Source organism: Odocoileus virginianus, chromosome 18, assembly GCF_023699985.2.
Source record: "Odocoileus virginianus isolate 20LAN1187 ecotype Illinois chromosome 18, Ovbor_1.2, whole genome shotgun sequence".
Taxonomy (NCBI): domain Eukaryota; kingdom Metazoa; phylum Chordata; class Mammalia; order Artiodactyla; family Cervidae; genus Odocoileus; species Odocoileus virginianus.
Genome location: NC_069691.1, coordinates 48631009 through 48653418, shown reverse-complemented (window position 1 = coordinate 48653418; position 22410 = coordinate 48631009).

Below are 22410 nucleotides of genomic sequence, written 5' to 3'. Positions count from 1 at the left end.
CTTCAAAGCACCAAGCCTTATGCCAATTGCCTTACCCATGACTCCATACCTTAAAAGTTCGCACTATAATAAAAGAAATGTTTTAAAAATGACACCAGTGATAGTCTCCAGGTCCATCCATGTCTTTATAAATCACCCAGCTTAATTCCTTTTTATGGCTGAGTAATATTTCATTGTGTATATGTACGACATCTTCTTTTCCATTCATCCATCCATGGACATTTAAGTTGCTTCCACATCTTGGATATTGTAAATAGTGATGCTATGAACATTGGGGTGCATGTATCCTTTTGAATTAGAGTTTCGTCTGGGTATATATCCAGTAGTGAGTTTGCTGGATCATATGATAGCTGTATTTTCATATTTTTAATTAGAACCTACTGTGTAGCTCAGGGAACCCTAAACAGTGTTCTGTGCTTGACCTGAATGGGAAGACAATCCAAAAAAGAGGATTTATATACATATATATATACAGACATGTATAGCTGATTTACTTTGTTATACAGTAGAAAATCTCATTATAAAGCAACTATACTCCAATAAAAGTTAAGAAAAAAATGAAACAAAATACACCAATAACTATGGTATAAAGTAATGCTGAAAATTGTTATGTGAGAGTTATCTTGTTAGAGAGTTTCCAAACTTAGAGTCATGACTGTAGCTATGGGGAATCTAGGAAGGCTTCCTGAAGGAAGGGGAATGTTTAAACAACATAAATTGTACTCTGTGGGCAGTGAGGGGCATCAGAGGTGTAAACAGTGCAACAGAGATATGAAATCTTTTGAGGAAGGCTGCCTGGGTGCTGAGGGACCATAAAGATGGATGTGAGCCTTTGTTCAGACAGAGCAAGGGAGCAAGTCACCAAGGGGAGAGAAAAGATCTGAAGCTTGCAGATGGCTAAGGAAAGAGCTCCTTGAATAGGAAATCAAACAGCAGCATATGGGTTCAGGCCCCATTCAGGGTCAATAATCTATCTCAAATTTGGGCAACTCTATTCTTCTCTTTGATACTCTTCTAACCTGTAAAGAGAGAAAATTGGACAAAATGATTTTTAGATCTTAAAGTCTATCATTTTATCTAATTATCAGTCTATTTAAAAATAATTAGATTATGTTCCTATTGATACTTCTGGCCCCCAAATAAAATGTTTTTGATATTATAATAGTTCCTTTACTAAATTCAAAAGACACCTAAGTGATCCCTTGATTAAGTGACAGAGACTTCTAAGTAGAACGTTCTCAGGGAATTATTTGTCTGTGAGAATCCTCTTTGCCTTTCATTTTCCTCTAGTGTTTCTGATATGTTAAGGCCCACTAACATAAACAGTGCTTTTTGTAATTGAGAAAAATGTTGAGGAAAAAAAATGTGTGCCCAGATATAATCTATTAATAAGTCTTCAAATTATTGAACTTTTTGATAGTTTGATAATCTGAGTGGATCTATCACAAAAATTTCAAGCTCAAAAAATCTGCAAGATCACTGGATACAATACTAACTATAGACTCAGAAATTAAAGACTTCAGAAGTTCAATTATTTATCCAAGTCACATGCAAGTGTTCTCAGTTGTGTCCAACTTGTTGTGATCCTTTGGACTGTAGCCTGCCAGACTCCTCTGTCCATGGAATTTTCTAGGCAAGGGTGCTGAAGTGGGTTGCCATTTCCTGCTCCAGGGGATCTTCCCAACCCAAGGATTGAACTCCCATCACCTGTCTCCTGCGTGTCAGGCAGATTCTTTACCACTGAGCCAATGGGGAAGCCCCCATCCAGATCACATAGTGACAAAACTAGAACTCAACTTGAGGAGCTTTGAACCAGTGTACTTTGCTCTGGACAAGCTATCTCTCCATAATATGCCTGGTCTTTTTAAAAAAAACTTGTATATATATATATATATATATATATATATATGCATGTATGTATATATGTGCATATACATATGCTTATATATTAATATATATATCAATACATACACAAATACATATATATATACACATAATGGATACATTCCATAAAATCAGGCAGAAAGTTTTCACTTGACTTTATCATTTGAATAAACCTAAGTTTGTGTGACCCTGGGGAAGCAGCAGAGTGTCCTGGAATTTAGAAATCCAGGTGGTTGGATCCTGGTCCTGCTGCATACAACCTTAAGCAAGTTATTTAGTCTCTCTCAAGGTTATCTATGAGAGATATCATGAGAGATATTCCAATATTCTTCTGTATTGCTGCTGCTGCTGCTGCTTCTAAGTTACTTCAGTCGTGTCCGACCTTGTGTGACCCTATAGATGGCAGCCCACCTGGCTCCTCTGTCCCTGGGATTCTCTAGGCAATAATACTGATGTGGGTTGCCATTTCCTTCTCCAATGCATGCATGCATGCATGCTAAGTCGCTTCAGTCATGTCTGACTCTGTGTGACCCTATGGACTGCAGCCCACCAGGCTTCTCTGTCCACGGGATTCTCTAGACAAGAATAGAGATATTCAGAGATGCCTCTGTCCATGAAATTCTCCAGACAGGAATACTGGAGTGGATTGCCAGTTCCTTCTCCAGGGGATCTTCCCGAATGAGGGATTGAACACTGATCTGCATTGCAGGCAGATTCTTTACCATCTGAGCCACCAGGGAAACCTTCAAGGTTATCAGCTTACCCTTACCAGCTTTTTGTTCACTGTTCAGTCACTGTTCACTGTTCTCCCACTGTTGTGGGAGAAGACTTTTGAGAGTCCCTTGGACTGCAAGATCAAACCAGTCAATCCTAAAGAAAATCAGTCCTGAATATGCATTGGAAGGACTGATGATGAAGCTGAAATGCCAATACTTTGGCCACCTGATGCACAGAACTGACTCATTGGAAAAGACCCTGATGCTGGGAAAGACTGAAGGCAGGAGGAGAAGAGGACGATAGAGAATGAGACGGTTGGATTGCATCACCAACAGGGTAGACATGAGTTTGAGCAAGCTTCGGAAGTTGGTGATGGACAGGGAAGTTTGGCATGCCTGCAGTCCACGGGGTCTCAAAAAGTCAGACACGACTGAGTGACTGAACTGATTGAACTCTGTGACCTCAGGAACCGCAGCATGTCAGGCTTCCCTGTCCTTCACTATCTCATGAAGTTTGCTCAAACTCATATCCATTGTGTCAATGAAGACATCCAGCAATCCCATCTTCTGTCACCCCCTTCTCCTCTTGTCCTTATCAACTTCAGTTCAGTTCAGTTCAGTCGCTCAGTCGTGCCTGACTCTTTGTGACCCCATGAATCGCAGCACGCCAGGCCTCCCTGTCCATCACCAACTCCCGGAGTTTACTCAAACCCACGTCCATCGAGTCGGTGATGCCACCCAACCATCTCATCCTCTGTCGTCCCCTTCTCCTCCTGCCCTCATTCTTTCCCAGCATCAGAGTCTTTTCCAATGAGTCAACTCTTTGCATGAGGTGGCCAAAGTACTGGAGTCTCAGCTTCAGCATCAGTCCTTCCAATGTACACCCAGGACTGACCTCCTTTAGGATGGACTGGTTGGATCTCCTTGCAGTCCAAGAAACTCTCAAAAGTCTTCTCCAATACCATAGTTCAAAAGCAACAATTTTTCAGTGCTCAGCTTTCTTCACAGTCCAACTCTCACATCTATACATGACCACTGGAAAAACCATAGCCTTGACCACCTTATCAACTTAGTCATTGATAAATGGGGAAAAGAATGTCGACCTCCCAAATCTCTTGTAAGATCAAAACAGAAAGGGCAGGTAAGATACTTCATGTAGTTCACTATGTTTTCTTCCTTTCTCTCTGTCTCAATTCCTGAGGAAGGCTGATATTAATGTACCTCTCTTCCAAAATTGAGACATTCTGAATTTTTGGACAAAATAAGTGTATGTCATGTAATGTATGCTCTATGAAAGGAATGACTCTTCCTGGTCATGCTGTATCCTATTACAGGGCTTTTGCAGTGGTGTTATTTATCTAACTGACAGTAAGTAAAGGAATGAATAACTGAATAGGTAAATGAATTAATGAGTGGATAAACAACAGTTAGCCCAGGACTCTGAAGTTTATTGGGGTTTTCACATCTCAGAGACCTTCTCTAATATATGAAAGTAAACCCTGTATTAGCTCAAGTCCTGTCAAATCCAAGGGACTCCTCAGACTACTCCATAAATAGCTTCCTGTGGTCTCAACATTCTAAGCAACTATTTGGAAAGGTGTGCTTATGTGGATCTTTTCAAGTTAAAGGATCCATAGCTTTCACTGGATTCTCAAGTTTCTATGATCCCTGAAGTATTAAGAACCACTGTCCTCCTCCTGGCCCACACTGCCTAAGAAAAGACCTTCCCACAAAACAGTACCACAACTTACATTTTGATGGACGCATTGTTTTCTTTGCCAATATCCTTTCACAGAATTTAATTTCTCAGAGAGGTAACTTCATCAATTAGAAGTTATACGTTTTCATATAAATGTAAAATATAGTTCTAATTTGCTTCCGCAGCTACTTTTTTTTTTTTTTTCTTAATTGAATTTTTAAAGTCTTTACTGAATTTGTTACCATATTTCTTCTGTTTTGGGCTTCTTGGCCCTGAGGCGTATGGGATCTTAGCTCTTCAAGGAGGGATCTAGCCCACATGCCCTTCATTGGATGGCAAAGTGTTAACCACTGGACCATGAGAGAAGTCCCCAGCCACTTTTTTTTTTTTACTTTTAATTTCAGATTAGAATATAGACGATTAACAATGTTATGATAGTTCCAGGTCAACAGCAAAAGGGCTCAACCATACATACACATGTATCCATTCTACCTCAAACTCCCCTCCCCTCCAGGCTGCCACATAACACTTAGCAGAGCTCCCTGTGCGGTACAGTAGGTCCTCGCTGGTTATCCATTTTAAATATAGCAGTGTGTACATGTCTATCCCAAACTCCCTAACTATCCCTTCCCCTCATCCTTCCCCCAACCTGACAAAAGTTTCTTCTCTAAGTCTGCGAGTTCGCTTCAGTTTTGTTAAGTCCCTTTGTATCTATCGTTTCTTTTCAGATTCCACATATAAAGGATGTCATACTATATTTTTCCTTCTCTGACTTACTCCACTCAGTATGACAATCTCTAGGCCCATCCATATTGCCTCAATAGCATTATTCATTCTTCTTAATAACTCGAGATTCTCCCCACCCACCCCTCCCCCACACAAATTTTCTTAATGTGTTGACTTGGCTGCTGAACAGTGATTTTTGAACTACCTGAAATTTTTTCATCACTATCAGCTCTTCGCTATATGAAGCATCATGAATGTGGCAAGTGGACTTTTCAGACCCCAGGGCAGCTCCTTCTGTTTCATAGCTGAAAGAAGAGTATCTGCAACCATGCAGATGTGTTGCTGTTGGAACCCTACTGTGGTCAGGAAGGGCTCTCTGTGAGATGGAAATTCCCTAGGTGGACCCCTTGGTGGAGTTTCCATCCTCCCTGCTTCAGAAAGAGCACCCCGATTCTCCTTGGAAACTGACTGCTCCTTAAACTCAACCTGTGTAGTGCTGGAGAACCTGACTCTGCCACCTACTCCAGAGGTGAGTATTTGACCCAGTCCTGGTGAGTCAGAGCAGTGCAGGGGCGGAGTCAGATGTATAAACAAAAGCAAGTCCGCTTCATTGGTCCAAGTTCATGTTTCTTCTGGGACCATTCTGTCACTTCCAGGTTAGCATTGTCAGCCCTCCTGTAACTTATATTGGTGCCACACTTCATCATCTACATTTCAAGGTGGGTTATAACTTTTACCTTTTGGCAAGAAAACATACGTTCTCAAGATCATAATAATGACATTTATATAGTACTTTATGGTTCACAAAGCACTTTCATGTTAGAAGGGCTTCCCTGGAGGCTCAGATGGTAAAGAATCTGCAATGCAGAAGATCCAGGTTCAATCCCTGGGTTGGGAAGATCTGCTGGAGAGGGGAATGGCTACCTACTCCAGTATTCTTACCAGGAGAATTCCATGGACAGAGGAACCTGGTGGGCTACAGTCCATGGGGTTGCAAAGAGTAGGACATGACTGAGTGACTAACACTTTCACTTTCACATTAGAAACCCCTATCTTGTACATTTCACCTCTTCAATAAACTAAACTTTTCTTCTAACCAGCCCACAACCATTGCAACCAGTTCAAAGAGGCCATGAATAATTTCCCAGAATAGGATCATTGTGGGTTAAAACCAGAAGAATAGTCATTATATTTAATACTTACTGAGGGCTCATGAACCACCAGATTCTTTAGCTTTACTGTTCTCATTTACATTTCAAGAATTTCTTTAAGGTCAATGTTATTAATCCCATTCTACAGATAACAGTTTAGAGACATGAAGTAGCTCAACCAAGACCACACAGCTTGTCAGTATGGGAGTACCAATGAAACCCGTACTTGCTGGAGTCCAGAATCAGGCTGTCTAAACACGAGATCAGGCTGCTGTCCTGCCCACAGAGAGAAGGGCCTGGATGTTGATAAACTCCTGGAGGAGCAGCAAGGGCAGGAATCTCCAAGGTTAATGAATGTTCATGTTATCACAGAAGACACAGTTAATAAATATGGACTTTATCCCCCTCAGTTTCTGTTCCAGCAACCAGGATTTGAGGTACTAAGAACTGAAACTGAAGAAAGCATTGTTTCATGATCTCAGTCCTTAAAAAAATCAACTAGAGAACATGTACAGCTTGGAAAATGTAATCTCTGCTCAAATGGAAGAAGGCATTAGAGTGAAAAATGAAGTTGTTAAGCTGAAGTGATGGGAATTGAAAAAGGTCAAAGGCGGATGGGAGTGGAAATGAACTAGGTCTATCTGTTAGGCTGCTCTCTTGTTCAGGCAGCTGCTGGTGCTGATTTTAAAATCAAAGGTGAGCCTTGTATTCCATACAGACTACTCCAACCTCACATGTGGAAATAAAATTCCAAGGAGGACACAAAAAATTGCTTTGATAGGTTTGAAGGGATATTAGCCAGTCACCCCAACTATAAAGAGAGGAAAAAGAATGTTTAAGCATCACATGTCTGGCACAGTCTTCAGGACTCTTCCCAGAGATCAGCAGGTCACTAGTGGGAGGAAGAGAAGGATTCCAGAAAAGATCTCCTTCTCAACAAGACCTTGCTATAAACAGTTTATTCTTTGACCTACAGAAGACGATAATTATTCTTTGCTTTTAAAACATGAACTTGAATTTTTTAAAAAAAGAAGAAGAAAGAAAGAAACATGTGCAAACTAGTTTCCAAGAAATGGTCTAGTCTGACTTCTACAACTGTAAAGAGTTCTATCCTAATTGTTCACTAAAGGGAATGCTCATCAATTCACCCTCTCTATCGGAGATAGTCACTGTCTGCTCCATTAAGTTATCATCTCAAAGCAGGAAATTTATCATCATTTATTCTAGGATATTCTAAATTTACCCTGTTGATTACAACTGTGTAAACAATGTCTGCTGTGAGCTGGGATTGGATGATTGAGGGTTGGGGCTGGCACTGGTTTTGAGCTGCCGTTTGCTAAAGAGTCCATGGTTGCTGTATCATTACAGACTCCAGAGATGTCTTACAAGGAGTTCAGTGGTTATGGAGAAAAATGAGCCTCTTCCTCTATGTCACGGTAATGGCCACTTACTCAAATATCTCTCTTTGGAGAGGCAAGTCCAAATGGCGTAAGGTTAAAGACCATTAGAAAGTGGTTTGTACATGTACAACAACATGGCTTTTCTCATTAAAAAAAAAAAAAAAAAAAAACCTGTGCTAAATACATTTGTGGAAGCCAGCATTGAAAAGCCCTCTTAAGGAAAATACTTTCCATGACAATATACAAACTAAATGGTGGTCAGTTTTCTCATGATTGTAGCAGAAACAGTCTAGATTGTAAGAAAAGACATATCTTTAAATTTGCTATGTTTCAAGTTATTAAAAAAATATTTAGGAATTTGAGTTGGATTGAAGATACTGAACATTGACTAAGATTAGTAATCCCTGGATGTTCCTTTCCTACAGACACAACTAATAACTCTTCACTTCATTTCCCTCACTCTTTCTCTTGCTCCAATTCCAACCATCTATTTGTAGTGACTTAGCTATCCTTTGACTTAGCAGCAGCAGCAGCTATCCTTAATCCCTCAGCCCAAGGCATGAAGAACCTAATGTTCATCATTCAATGTTGCTGTTGTTGTTCAGCCACTAAGTAGTGTCCAACACTTTGTGCCTCATGGACTGCAACACACCAAGCCTCCCTGTCTCTCACTATCTCCATGAATTTGCCCACATTCATATCCATTGAGTCAATGATACTATTCAACCATCTCATCCTCTGTCATCCCCTTCTCCTCCTGCCCTCAATTTTTCCCAGCATCAGGGTCTTTTCCAGTGAGTTGTCTCTTCACATCATGTGGCCAAAGTTTTGGAGCTTCAGCTTCAGCATCAATCTTTCCAATGAGTATTCAGGATTGATTTCTTTTAGGATTGACTGGTTTGATCTCCTCATTGTTCAAGGGACTCTCAAGAGTCTTCTCCAGCATCACAATTTGAAAGCATCAATTTTACCTTTAAGTTTTTTCTTTCACAGCTTTCTGAGAAAATAGATATAAAATCTTATTTGAAGACTTTTGTCTCTGCTAGAAAAGTTTCTTGTCTCTCTTTGCTCCCCGGCTTCTCCTAAGAAAATCTCCATTATTTTTTCCCTATAGATCTTTGTGTCAAGCTAAAAGTCTACTATGCTGCACTTCTTTCTAGATGACACTACTAGCAAGCTGGAAGAAAATGTCATAAAACAAAAATAGTTTATCTAAGATCTTTCTCAGCTTGGCTTCCTCCTTTCTTTCTGGCTTAGCTCAAATCAAATTCAGGCTTCATCCTGCTATCTCTTCTAATGCCACTTCATTTTTTTTTAGTAATAGTTACTTCATTGAACTACTTTTTAATTAAATGTATAGTTAGCACATATGTCTGAGGAATACTATAGCTGTTTTAGGTAATCCATTACATTTTAAGCATCCTATTTACAGTCCCATTCTTTGGATGTTGTTGTTGTTCAGTCACTCAGTCATGTCCAACTCTGTGACCCCATGGACTTCAGCACACCAGGCTCCCTTGTCCTTCACCATCTCCTGGAGTTTGCTCAAACTCATGTGCATTGAGTTGGTGATGCCATACAACCCTCTCATCCTGTGTCATCCCCTTCTCCTCCTGCCTTCAATCTTTCCCAGCAACAGAATCTTTTCTAATGAGTCAGCTCTTCATATCAGGTAGCCAAAGTATTAGAGCCTCAGTTTCGGCATTAGTCCTTCCAATAAATATTCAGGGTTGACTTCCTTTAGGATTGACTGGTTGGATCTCCTTGCAGTCCAAGGGATTCTCAAGAGTTTTCTCCAGTGCCACAGTTCAAAAGCATCAGTTCTTCACTGCTCAGCCTTTTTAAATTGTCCAGCTCTCACATCCGTAAATGACTACTGGAAAAACCATAGCTTTGACTATATGGACCTTTGTAGGCAAAGTAATGTCTCTGCTTTCTATATTGTCTAGGTTTGTCATTGCTTTTCTTCCAAGGAGCAAGCATCTTTTAATTTCATGGCTGTAGTCACTATCTTCCATGATTTTGGAACCCAAGAAAATAAAGTCTGTTACAGTTTCCATTGTTTCCCTGTTCATTATTTGCCATGAATTGATGAGACCGAATGCCATAATTTATTTTTTTGAATGTTGAGTTTTAAGCCAGATTTTCACTCTCCTCTTTCATGTTTATCAAGTAAATTCCTCTTCACTTTCTGCCATAAGGGTGGTGTCATCTGTATATCTGAGGCTATTGATATCTCTTCTGGCAATCTTGATTCCAGCTTGTGCTTCATCCAGCCCAGCATTTGGCATGATGTACTCTGCATATAAGTTAAATAAGCTTAGTGATGATATACAGCCTTGACATACTCCTTTGCCAATTTTGAACCATTCTTTGGATAATGGTCGTATAAAGCTATCATTTCTTATGCAGTATCACCTGCTACCATGTTCATTGGGCAAAGACTAGCTTATTCAAACGGCAGCTCTGAAAAAAGTAGTCCTCTGCCTTAGTAAAGGTCACCTGCCTTTGTGACATCTTCATGAGACACTCTGCCTGACTTGAGAGAACAAGCTAACCCAGTCACACTCCTTCCTGATACCTGGCTATTCCTTTTCTTCCAACATTCTTCCTAATTCTTCCACTTTTTTTCTCTTCCATTTTTCTTACATTACTTCTTCAATCATATCTTCATGGTTACTTCAACCTGGTTATTTTCAGTCTCTTCAAGTTTTTGGCATGGATAAAAGATTGATTTTTGTCACACAATTTTACCTTTAAATGTGCTCTTTCCTATTTAAATTTCTTCTCCATTTTTGCTCTTTCAGAGGGGGAAATATAATGTAAAATATTGTGTGAATATTTCTGTCTCTGCTATATAAGTTACTTGCTTCTCTTAGTTCTTCATTCTTCCTCTTTGAAAGCCCTTAATTTTTCAGGAGTATAAGTGTGAGATCTGTGCAGAAAAAGCTTAAAGGATGGTAATAGAAACCTACAGGGGCCATCTTCAGCAAGGAAGGTGACGTGACCAAGTCATGAGAGCTTCCTTTTGATGCTAAATTAGGATTGTTCAAATTTTACAAAGCCTAGGATCAAGAACCATTCACTTTACAGCTTCTGCAAGCTTCTTTCTTTCTATTCTCCCCAAGTATCTCTGCCAAAACAAACATATTTCTTGGAGATTTGAAAGAACCTCAGGATCACCTTGTAGTCTTGAAACATTTGTCTTTGAATAAGTTTATCTTCTTCCTTTCTTCTGATCTTAGTTTAGCCCAGTTTCATCCGGTTACAAGAAGATACATGAGTTTTACTTCAGAGGAGAAAGTATAAATCCACATGCAATAAAGTAAACTCCTGGAAAGAGCTTCATACTTGCCTTCTGCAAAATCAGCAAACATGGTATTATTGCTTTAGCTAGAGAACAGTCAGGATGAGTGAGGTTAATAGTAAGGGTACCTTCATAACTGTATTTAAGTATACATTAATTCCTTCCTGGATATTTTTCAGAAAATAAGCCAATATTATATTTTTGTGAGCTATAATTGTACTCAGTTCATTACATGATCTGGCATTAGGAAGGAGCAAGCAAGAACATTACTTTATTCTTTCTCCAAACTTCCCACTTCCTATCCACTCTTTTCTCACTTATTGCATGAAATTGTTCAGTCATTTTCAGTTATTAAAAAGTCTAGCCATTCTATTAACAATTTGTTCTCTTTTAAAAGTCAATAGCATGATTAGTAAATCAAATAAAGTACTTGGTAGAGAAAATATGACTTCCAGAGATATTGGACTCTTCGTGTTAATAATTTAGAATATAGAAATGCATATATAACATCTATAAATATTTCTCAATAATTAAACTACTAGTACAAAACACAAAAGTTTTAAATACTAATCACTGTAAGAAATGAGAAGCTACAGTACTACCAGTACCAATATCTTCCATTTTTAATGATCATTTCTGTGGCAATTCTGGTCCTGCTAAATTATTTATATATTAATTCATTTAATCCTCATAGGGACCTTACAGAGTCACTGTTGTCACCATTTTAGAGACAAGGAAGCTGATATTCAGGGGAGATGTCACTATCACCCAAGCAACACAAAATAAGTCATTATCTCCAGTCCTTAATCAAGTTAAGAAATAGATCAAAACTAGTCAAAGACTATGAGGAGGATAATGACTATATTTTTCTGATGTTTTTCCTATGTGTTATATAGCATTTGTGTGGATCCTGATAAATATTGTTAGCAAATGAGCCATTTGGCTCTTACCACTGCAGGACAAGAAAAAAAAATTTTGTACAATCTTTAAAAGCATCCAGATATTACATGCTTTGATAGAAGTATGCAAATATAAGATCAAAGAAATTTTAAACAAGAAATATGACCACAAATATTAGAATACTTATCATGCTGAAGAATTTTTTAAATGGCAGAATTAGATTTCAGTTGTGCAGATTTATTTTTGGCTTGTAGAGGCAGAGAGTTTTTTTTTTTTAATTGGAGTATAATTGCTTTACAATGTTGTGTTATTTTCTGCTGTACAACAAAGTGAATCAGCCATATATATACACATGTTCCTCTTTTTTGGATTTCTTGTATCATCTCACAACAGTCAGAATGGCCATCATCAAAAAATATACAAACAATAAATGAGGGTGCAGAGAAAAGGGAACTTTCTTACACTGATGGTGAGGCAGAGAGTTTTGTTCTGAAACTGAATCCATTTTCACTGATATAAACACAGATTTGTTCAATTTGCCAATGGAAATCTTAAAATGAGAGATGTAGTCTTAAATGTCAGCTCTGACCAGGAAGAAAATGGCAAATTCATTGTGATTTCCGAAAACAAGGGAGCATCCTCGATGTTTATAAAGACAGCTACATACAACCAAGATATAAAAAATGAAAACTGCTATAAGAAACATTCAGGTAACAAATGGGGAAATTTAAGTATGAATTTTGGAAAGAAAATGTTAGAAGTATACAGTGTTCTTGTAACTGAGGTGACAGATGGTATTATAGTAGCCTCTACTGAGAGGCCTTCCTGCAGAACTGAGGGTCCTGCCTCAAGGGTTATTGTCAGACAGCATCCCACAGATATGTCACAGGAGCATCTTTTCTTAAGAGAACAGAGGATATCAAATCAGTTCCTGGTGGTTCCACCAGCAGCATTCAACCTGTAAACAAGAATCCAATCGATCTTCTCTCTGAAAAATACCAGCTGATCACACTGCTCGAAAGTAGTGGTGCTGAAATGTGACTTCTAGTTGTCTGCCTTCAGGTATTTGAATAACAACCTGGAGAATCCAGAAATAGAGCCCCATGTGTATGAAGGCATCACTTAATGACACACAACTCTGGCGTAACAAGTCATCAGAGCAATGATGCTAATGAAACCATTTTCTTTCTGGTTGAAAAAAGAAAATAAAAATATCACACATCACAGGTAAAAAATACACTGTAGGTTATAAAGTGCAAGAAAAGCTCAAAATTTAAGTTAATGTAAGAATATTTTTATGACACATCTAGATAGGAAAGAATTTCTACAGGTTCAAAAAAGGAGAGAAAAGTTGATAATTTTTTAAAGAAAGTCTTAAAACTGATTATCCACTGCCTTAAGAAAACCTTTCCCTAAACAACTGTCTACAATTAAAATTTATTAATTTTCCATATATCCTCAAGGCTCTAAATATCATTCCAGTATAATGCCTATAAAATTTTTGATGCTTTTGTTTCTGACAAAGTTCTGTGATTTTGTGAAATCAAACACCTGTGCAGTGAACCCTAAAATACATTAATATTATCCATAGATAGGCACTTACTGGGAAATACTGAAGATTAAAATGTAGAGGCAATTTGTCAATTCATATAGATGTGGCTGGACTATCATACAGAGTGAAGTAAGTCAGACAGAAAGCAAATATTGTATATTAACCCATATAATGTAGATTCTAGAAAAATGGTACAGATCCTCTTATTTGTAAAGCAGAAATGGAGACACAGACACAGAGATCAAACTTGTAGATACCAACAGTGAAGTGGGGTGGAGGGTATGATAAAATGGGAAATTGGGATTTACTTATATACACTACCAATACTACAAATCAGTTCAGTTCAGTCATTCAGTGTCCGACTCTTTGTGACTCCATGGACTGCAGCATGCCAGGCTTCCCTGTCTATCACCAACTCCTGGAGCTTTTTCAAACTCATGTCCACTGAGTCAGTGATGCCACCCAACCATCTTAGCCTCTGTCATCCCCTTCTCCTCCTGTCTTCAATCTTTCTGAACATCAGGGTCTTTTCCAATGAGTCAGTTCTTCACATCAGGTGGCCAAAGCATTGGAGTTTCAAATTCAGCGTCAGTCTTTCCAATGAACATTCAGGATTGATTTCCTTTAGTATTGGCTGGTTTGATCTCCTTGCAGTCCAAGGGACTCTCAAGAGTCTTCTCCAACACCATAATTCAAAAAGCATCAATCCTTTGGCACTCAGCTTTCTTTGTGGTCCAACTCTCACATGACTACTGGAAAAAATATAGCTTTGAATATATGGACCTTTGTCAGCAAAGTAATGTCTCTGCTTTTTAATATGCTATCTAGATTGGTCATAGTTTTTCATCCAAGGAGCAAGGGTCTTTTAGTTTCATGGCTGCAGTCACCATCTGCAGTGATTTTGGAGTCCAAGAAAATAAAGTCTCTCACAGTTTCCATTGTTTCCCCATCTATTTGCCATGAAGTGATGGGACCAGATGCCATGATCTTAGTTTTTTGAATGTTGAGTTTTAAACCAACTCTGTCACTCTCCTCTTTCATTTCCTTTATTTCCTTTTCCCTTCATTTCCTCCTCCCTTTCTGCCATTAGGCTGGTGTCATCTGCATATCTGAGGTTATTGGTATTTCTCCCAGCAAGCTTGATTCCAGCTTTTGCTTCATTCAGCCCAGCATTTCTCATGATGTACTCTGCATATAAGTTAAATAAGTAGGGTGACAACATACAGAGTGATACTATGTATAAAATAAATAACTAATGAGAACATACTGTATAACACAGGGAACTCTACTCAGTGCTCTGTGATGACCTAAATGGGAAAGAAATCCAAAAAAGAGGGGATATATATTTAGGTAGTGCTGACTCATTTTGCTGTACAGTAGAAACTAACAGAACATTCTAAACACCAGTAAAAATTGATTTAGAAACAGAACAAACAAAAAACTGCAGAGGTAGGGAGGAAAGAAGGAAGATGGTTGGAATAAAAACCTCCAATTACTATTTTTTTCCTTCCTTTTTTCCATGCCTGTGCTGTCTCTTTGAGAAACCCAGAATGAGATCACTGCTCACATACGTTCCTACTTACACGTTGGCTTTTGGTGGGTTTATCTGTTCTGAGTAATTAGCTGGGATGCCGGGGGAATATGAGGGATGTCAGTCCTGTCAGTCAGAGGAGCATGTGGGAGGTCTGAGAAGTACTGCTAGAATGTAGTAGTGCCTTTCTTTTCACATAAAAAATTTTTTCATCCTCTTTAAAAATTAGTTTGTCAAAGTACACTGTTGACCATATGATTTCTGGTCTTGTCTGGATGCTGTTTGCCAGGTCTTACAATAAGGTGCACATATAGGTCAAGCATTGCATTGACATACTCACACACACACTATACACACAAATCCCTAGAATTGTACCTCTATCTATATTAATCATTTTGTGTTTTTATGTTTTAAAACTTATTTGTATAGTTCCCTAAGCTTCACAAGTAGGAATGGCATGGCTATTGCCTATCCTATGAACAGCTTTCAGTGAATTGTTTTTGTTGTTTAGTCACTAAGTCCCGTCTGACTCTTTCATGACCCCATGGACTGTAGCCCACCAGGCTCCTCTGTCCATGGGATTTCCCGGGCAAGAATACTAGGGTGGATTGCCATTTCCTTCAGAGGATCTTCCTGAGCCAGAGATGGAACCCAAGTCTCCTGCATTGCAGGCAGAACCTTTTACCACTGAACTACCAGGGAAGACCACTCAGTGAATTACTTGCATCAAATTGATCTGGAGGAGGTATTTCAGAGATTGATTTTTATCCTATTATCTTCAATCTGTCTTAACAGTCCTATTTTCCACATTTAGTAGCAAAACCCAGAGTCCCAAGTATCGAGTTGGGGAAAGTTTGGCCAAGCGACTGGAGCAAGGAGGTGACAGCAAGAATCTAGTTCTATTTCAGGCCATCAGCTACCAAAGGGGCAGAAGTAAGTAAACGAAGTGGACAGTTAAGCCATGGAGAAGAAGGTTAAGGTTATCCAAGAACAGACTGTTCTAATTTAGTGCCCGTGACGTGCAGGACACTGCTAGAACATTACAGGGTCTCACAAGTGCACATAGGTGGATCAGCCCCCAGGAATGTATTTCAATATGTTCTTTCCTCTTGCATCGCCCCCTCTTCCTCCCCCAAGAGCAAAAGGCTGAAAAGAATTTAGGAACCAATCCCTCCAAACAGAAAAGGGTATACTCTAGTTCTAAAGGTGCTTGATGAAAAAAATTTAAGTTAAAATTACCTTAGAGACTGAAAGTAATGGAAATAATTCACATATTAAAGGCATTTTGCATTAAACTTTTAAGAAAAAAATGGACTCAAGTAACTGAGTTTAGGGCTTCCCTAGTGGCTCAGTGGTAAAGAATCTGCCTGCCAATTCAGGAAAAGCAGATTCAATCCCTAGGTAGCGAGGATCCCCTGGAGAAAGGAATGGCTACCTGCTACAGTATTCTTGCTGGAAAATCCTATGGACAGAGGAGCCTGACAGACTACAGTTCATGGGGTCACAAAGGAGTTGGACACGACTGACCAACTGAACAACAACAGCTGAATTTAATTACATATAATAATTTTGAAGAGCAGATTAATGTGGACAGTTTCAGTCATTCTAATATGAAAACAAGACCTATGTATTGCTCATATAAACAACATAATCAGGGTCAACATTATCAAAATTCTAGAATTATGATATCAGGAACATTAGTAAAATCTGAAATATTGCCCATATCACTGCATTTCCAACAACAACTATGTTAAAAATTAGCATTCAAAAGATATTGTTATATTATTAAAGTTGTTCATTAAAAATGTATTTGTATATTGTTAATCTGAAACATATTGATGTCTATTGAGATAGAGAGAAATCTCCTTATAATATGCTACTAGTTGTGTCTTCTAAATGTATATAAAATAATGCCAGATCAAGTAAAACAAATTAATATATGTCCTGACAAGAAATTTGTAATTTTCTTTAATCTTGAACAACAGCCCCAAATTGGGTTCACTTTAAAAGGTGATCTATTTATAACTTTTTAGAAACTAAAATTTGTATTAATCACATCAATATAACAGGATGCTTTCAGTGATTTTTACAATATAAAGTATGTCAATCACTCAGTCATGTCCAACTCTTTGCAACTCCTATGGACTGTAGACCACTAGGCTCCTCAGTCCATAGAATACTCCAGGCAAGTATACTGGAGTTGGGTAGCCATTCTCTTCTCCAGAGGATCTTCCCGACCCAGGAATTGAACCCCAGTCTCTCTCATCACAGGCAGATTCTTTACCATCTGAGCCACCAGATTTAATGACTACTACAATACAAACAATAGTAAATAATCCACTGATTACCCAACAATGGCCTTGATTTTTTAAAATTCTTTTCAATTTTTTGACGAAGAGTCTGCTGAATGAGCGCAAGACTCAAGATTTGACAGAAAATATTTTTTGTGGATATGAGAATTGTCAGTATAAAAAGTATAAAATTAGCCTAGCGAACAGGGAAAGTCACTCAGTCGTGTCTGACTGTGACCCCATGGACTGTCCATGGAATTCTCCAGGCCATGGAGTAGGTAGCCTTTCCCTTCTCCAGGGGATCTTCCCAACCCAGGGATAGAACCCAAGTCTCCCACATTGCAGGCAGATTCTTTACCAGCTGAGCCACAAGGGAAGCCAATTACCTAGTAACTCAGGTCAAAATACCCAGTGGAAACCTTTTAAAATACTGATGCAAATCTAGAATTTGGGTGGCTTATTTTTTGTTGGGGAAGGAAACAGAGTAGGGTGAGGAAAATAATCTTCAAAATTCCCAATTTACATTTGGTGGCGAAATAATGTGTGCTTTAATACAAATTTTAAAAGAAAGCAATTGTTTGAACTCAAAGCATTATTTTCCTCCTTAAATTGTTTTCACTTAAATATTAAGATTTTCCTCTTCTAAGAAGTCAAATGGAGAGCAAGTACAGCTGTATTTTTCTTTGAACATGGGAATGGCTTTTACAGTAGTTATAAGTTTGATTTTATCCAGAGACAGACTCTCCCAAAGGAAGATTTATCAACCAGGTCAGCATCCTGTACAAATATTCTCAAACAGTTGTTGAAACAGTTGTTTATCAACAATATCAAATGACATCTGCTCTGCCCCTGGCGATGAGAGGAGGGAAACTAGAGATGTAAGTCTTATTTCTTTCCCTACATATTTTGCATACTTGGCTCCTGGGCTTATTTGGGAAGATAGAGTGAAAACATTGATTACATTGGAAAAGGTGGATAGTTAACAGAAGAAGAAAATAGGACAACAGGATCAGCCAGGAAAATGAGAGAAAGACAAAAATAGTATGAGTCATCAGGCTGGGAATATTTGCAGTCAAAGAAGAGCAAGGATACAGAGGAGGTCCCATATTCACAAGAGGCTGAGAGGAAAAAGGAATTTAAAATATGTTGCTGGGACTTCCCTGGCGGTCCAGTACTTTCAATGTAAGGAGGGAAGATTCAGCCCCTGGTTGAGGAACTAAGATCCCATGTGCCCCTTGGCAAAAAATAAACAAATAAAAGATCACCATAGATCACTCATACTTAAAAAAAAAAAAAAGAAGAATCTAATTTTTAAAATTAAAAATAAAATATATTGCTGTTTTGTACGTGTAACCTACTTTGGCAATATCTTGAGATGCTTTGCTATTCACTTATTTATCTGTCTCCCAGACTCTGATTTCTGTGGCCGGGACAACCTGCAGACATGACTGGGCAAGCCATCCATCAACCTTGATCTGTCTTCATCCAGATTCTGTGCCCATCACCATTCTACTCTACCCCCAAGTTTCTAAGACAACGAACTAGGGGTGATGAAATGTTTGACTAATAAAGATGAGGAGTCAGGGTCATGTGCTGGGGTGGCTACCCAGTCAGGAGAGAACATGAAGAAGCAAAGGGAACAGGAGGCATATGAATGACACAAGACCTAACCCATCATCTAAACACTGGTCCAGCTGAAGTCCATGAGACCACTTGTGTTCCTATCATTCTCCCATTTTCCATCCAAATATAGGATGCAGGTTTGATTCACGTATGGGCAAACATCCTGACTTAATTCTCAGACACTGAATCATTCTTTTCTTACAACCTCAGCTGCCCCAACTCCAACCAACTTTGTATTTAACAGATTCTGAGATTATTTCTGCTAAGCAGCCACCAGCTGACCACAGAGGTGACTTCATCCAAAGAACAATTCCCCACTTGCACAAATGTGTTTGTTCACCTGCAGATTCATAACACTTGCTGACATCTAGATATGTCTGGGGCATCCAGTGGCAATGGTACAGTGTGCCTTCATAGAACACAAAAACCCATGGTAAGATAAGCTCCACAGTCAGCTGAAGAGTCATTAAGACCATGAGATTTCCTATCCCTAGAAACTCTGCAGCAAACTTGAATGTGAGCCTTAAGGCAAGTTAACGCAAAAGAAAGTCTGGATGCAAAAATGCTCAGTAGATCATAACCTTACAACATTGCCCAATATTCCATCCCTGCTTTCACCCTTCTCCACTTCATGCACACCAAGGTTGATTAAATACATTTTTCTGTGTATATGAATAAGATTTTGCAAGATGTTTATGAATTCGAAGACTTTTCTGGGGACTAAAAGCCCCTGCTGAGACACTCCACTTGCTGGGTTCATAAATCAAATAGCTGAACCTTTCTTACCTCTGGCAGATGCAGCTACAAATATTCTCAGTCAGCACAACAGTGAAAACGAGGAAACGATATTAAAACACTCACATCCAAGTTTTAAACTCCCTCACTAAAGCTATCGTGCAAAGGAGTGAAATATATTAAAAAACTACCATTTTAACCTCTCCCATTCTAATTTCCCTCTTATGTAAGATAATTTGAAGCCATAATGGTCTTGATAAACAATCAAGGAGAAAGCAGCTTCTTAACAAGCTTTTTTTCTCTTTTTCTTTTTTGCACATTTTAGGATTAAGGTGCAAATTTTATTTTTTCATAATCTCTTAACTAAATCTATATAGGTGAGATGTCATGTAAGTTATTTTAATCATATGACTATTGATTTGGTTTTTAAAAAATACTATTTTAGACATTTATCAGCAAGGCTTTCAGTGTATTATTCTCTGCAGAGTATCACTGAAATTACGTTTTCTTTTTCTGATGACCAACTCTTTGATCTCATAAAGATATTTCTTTTCACTGTACTGATTAGAGTTTTAAATTAATTTCATAAACTTGATATCCAGTTTTAACATTACTGAAAATCTATCTCCCATATACTAAATAATTACTATTAGCAATATAATGTGACAAATATGTGTGTTAGTATTATACTTATAACATGTTAGTATTATATGTAATACAATATGTATATATGTATATATTTGTATAGTATATATTCATATGTATTTATTGTATAATATATATGATTCCTTTGGCTCAAATATTCTATTTTTTTCTGTTTTTATCATTGGGTTTTTTTTTTTTAACTCTTGATGGCTTTTTTCTGTTTTTGTCATTTTTAGTAGTAAGTTTATGGACAGGTTTTATAACCAGACAGAATTTATGCTTTGATGGCATCATTCTAGCCATTAATCAAAACAACTGTAGCAATTCACAGATTAACCACAATAAACAGAAACATGCATCTTTTTGAAGAACAATAAATATGACTAATTATTTTTAGTTTTTTACTCATGATATTACCCATTTAAATCATTCTGAAAGCATCATTTTATTTCATCTATTGAAAAAATATCATCTGATTCTTTTTTAATATATTTATAAAGAAAATACTTATCAGTGCTTGGAACAATTTTCAAATTGATGATAAAAATGAAATCAAAGAAAGAATAATATTTCAAACCTAACATTTTCTATGAATCAAAACTGGCTTTGAACTTCAAGTTAAAGGGAAATATGTCAAAAAAAGGTTATTTTTAACAATTAGTTGCAATGTTTTTCTATTGTTTTGTGTGTGTGTGATCTAATTTCATAGTTCTCTTTTATTCCGCTTTTCAAAGAGCAAAAGATGATCTGATCCATAAATAAAGAATAGATACAGAACAGGTGTAAAATGCAGCCACAAAGTGAAGAGTGAAAAAAATATGACTCCAGTGAACAAGGTGTCATTTTATCTGATGTAGAAAAATTCACCTGGTTACCCTTCTTAAGTAAACTCAATTGGTTGCGTTTTTCAATCATTTCAGGCCTAAATTTCAATGAATTGAGAATAGACTGCAATCCTGTTGAATCTTCCTGAGACTCGTGCGAACACTGTGGGGCTCCTCTCCTCCAGTGATGGACAGGAGCGACCCTCTACCTCACAGGCGTCAGACGCCGTCATCCTCTGTTGACATCTGTCATCTGTTCCAACAGCACTCCTCACCCCAACCCCAGAACTGCCACCAGCCACAGTGTAACTATGACTCATCCAGTACCAGCCACAGAGTCACTCTTCATCCTTTGCTAGCTTGTCCTTCATCTGCAGAAAAATCCTCAGGGGTCCCCATCTCCCTTTCCCCCCACTTATTCTCCTCCCCCTTCTCCTATGCCCTAATTTGAGGCAAGCACAGGCTCCTAGGATATCTGAGCTCTGGAAAGATGAGCAGCAACCCCTGCCTCTCACATGGAAGTCACCTTGTTACAGCCATGCCAGGACATTCTCACTGAGACCCTCTGTCCTCCTGTTTGTCTGGGGAGTGAGGGACCAAGTCCTTATACTTCATAGGTGCTTCTATTGTCTTCTGCCCTGCACTCACTGATTTTCTTCTGCCCTGCGCTCGCTGCCCTGGAACAAGAGTGGGGCAGGGCGGGAGTCCTGTGCTGCATCCAGCTAGCTAAGCCCTTCTCTGACCTTGCCTTCGCACCCACCCCACACTGTCCAAGGGCAGAGAAACCTGCTCAGATTTAACTTCTTCGAGTTCAAAGCTTTGATATTTCATGCCCAAACCTAAATTTCCAAATGTTCACAAAGTGTATCTTGGGTTTCAAGAATCTCTTCCAAAACTCCCAAAGGTGGTGAAGAAGGGACTCTTTTCTTACTTGGAGGAAAGGGGGGATAAAGTTGTACAAGTCCAATAAATGTAAGGGAAAAAAGCATCTCATTGTTAGTATCTTATGTTCATTATTCTGCTACAACTCTTTTCCATGATGAACAATATAAAGAGAAACTTGAGGGCAATTGTAATGAGTATATCTAAAGCATTGAAAGATGTGGAATTTCTCTTCTGTAAGTGGCTCTTTGATTTTGTTTAATTTCCTAACTGTGACTTAACATTATGGCAATTAAGTTTTTACGTCTTTCTATGGATATATTTTTAGTGTTTTACTCAGAAAGGAATAATAGTATTTCAGAATGTCTAAGGTAATAGAAATAATCAAGACAAATTTATTCCCACAGAAAGGCATTACTACTAAAAACCCCTACCCCCCCAAAAAAATTTACATCATATAATAAATAGTCACCTCAGAATAGAACATACAGATGTGTTGTGGTTATATACAGTGTTTTTTCATTTCCCTCATTTTATTATAATT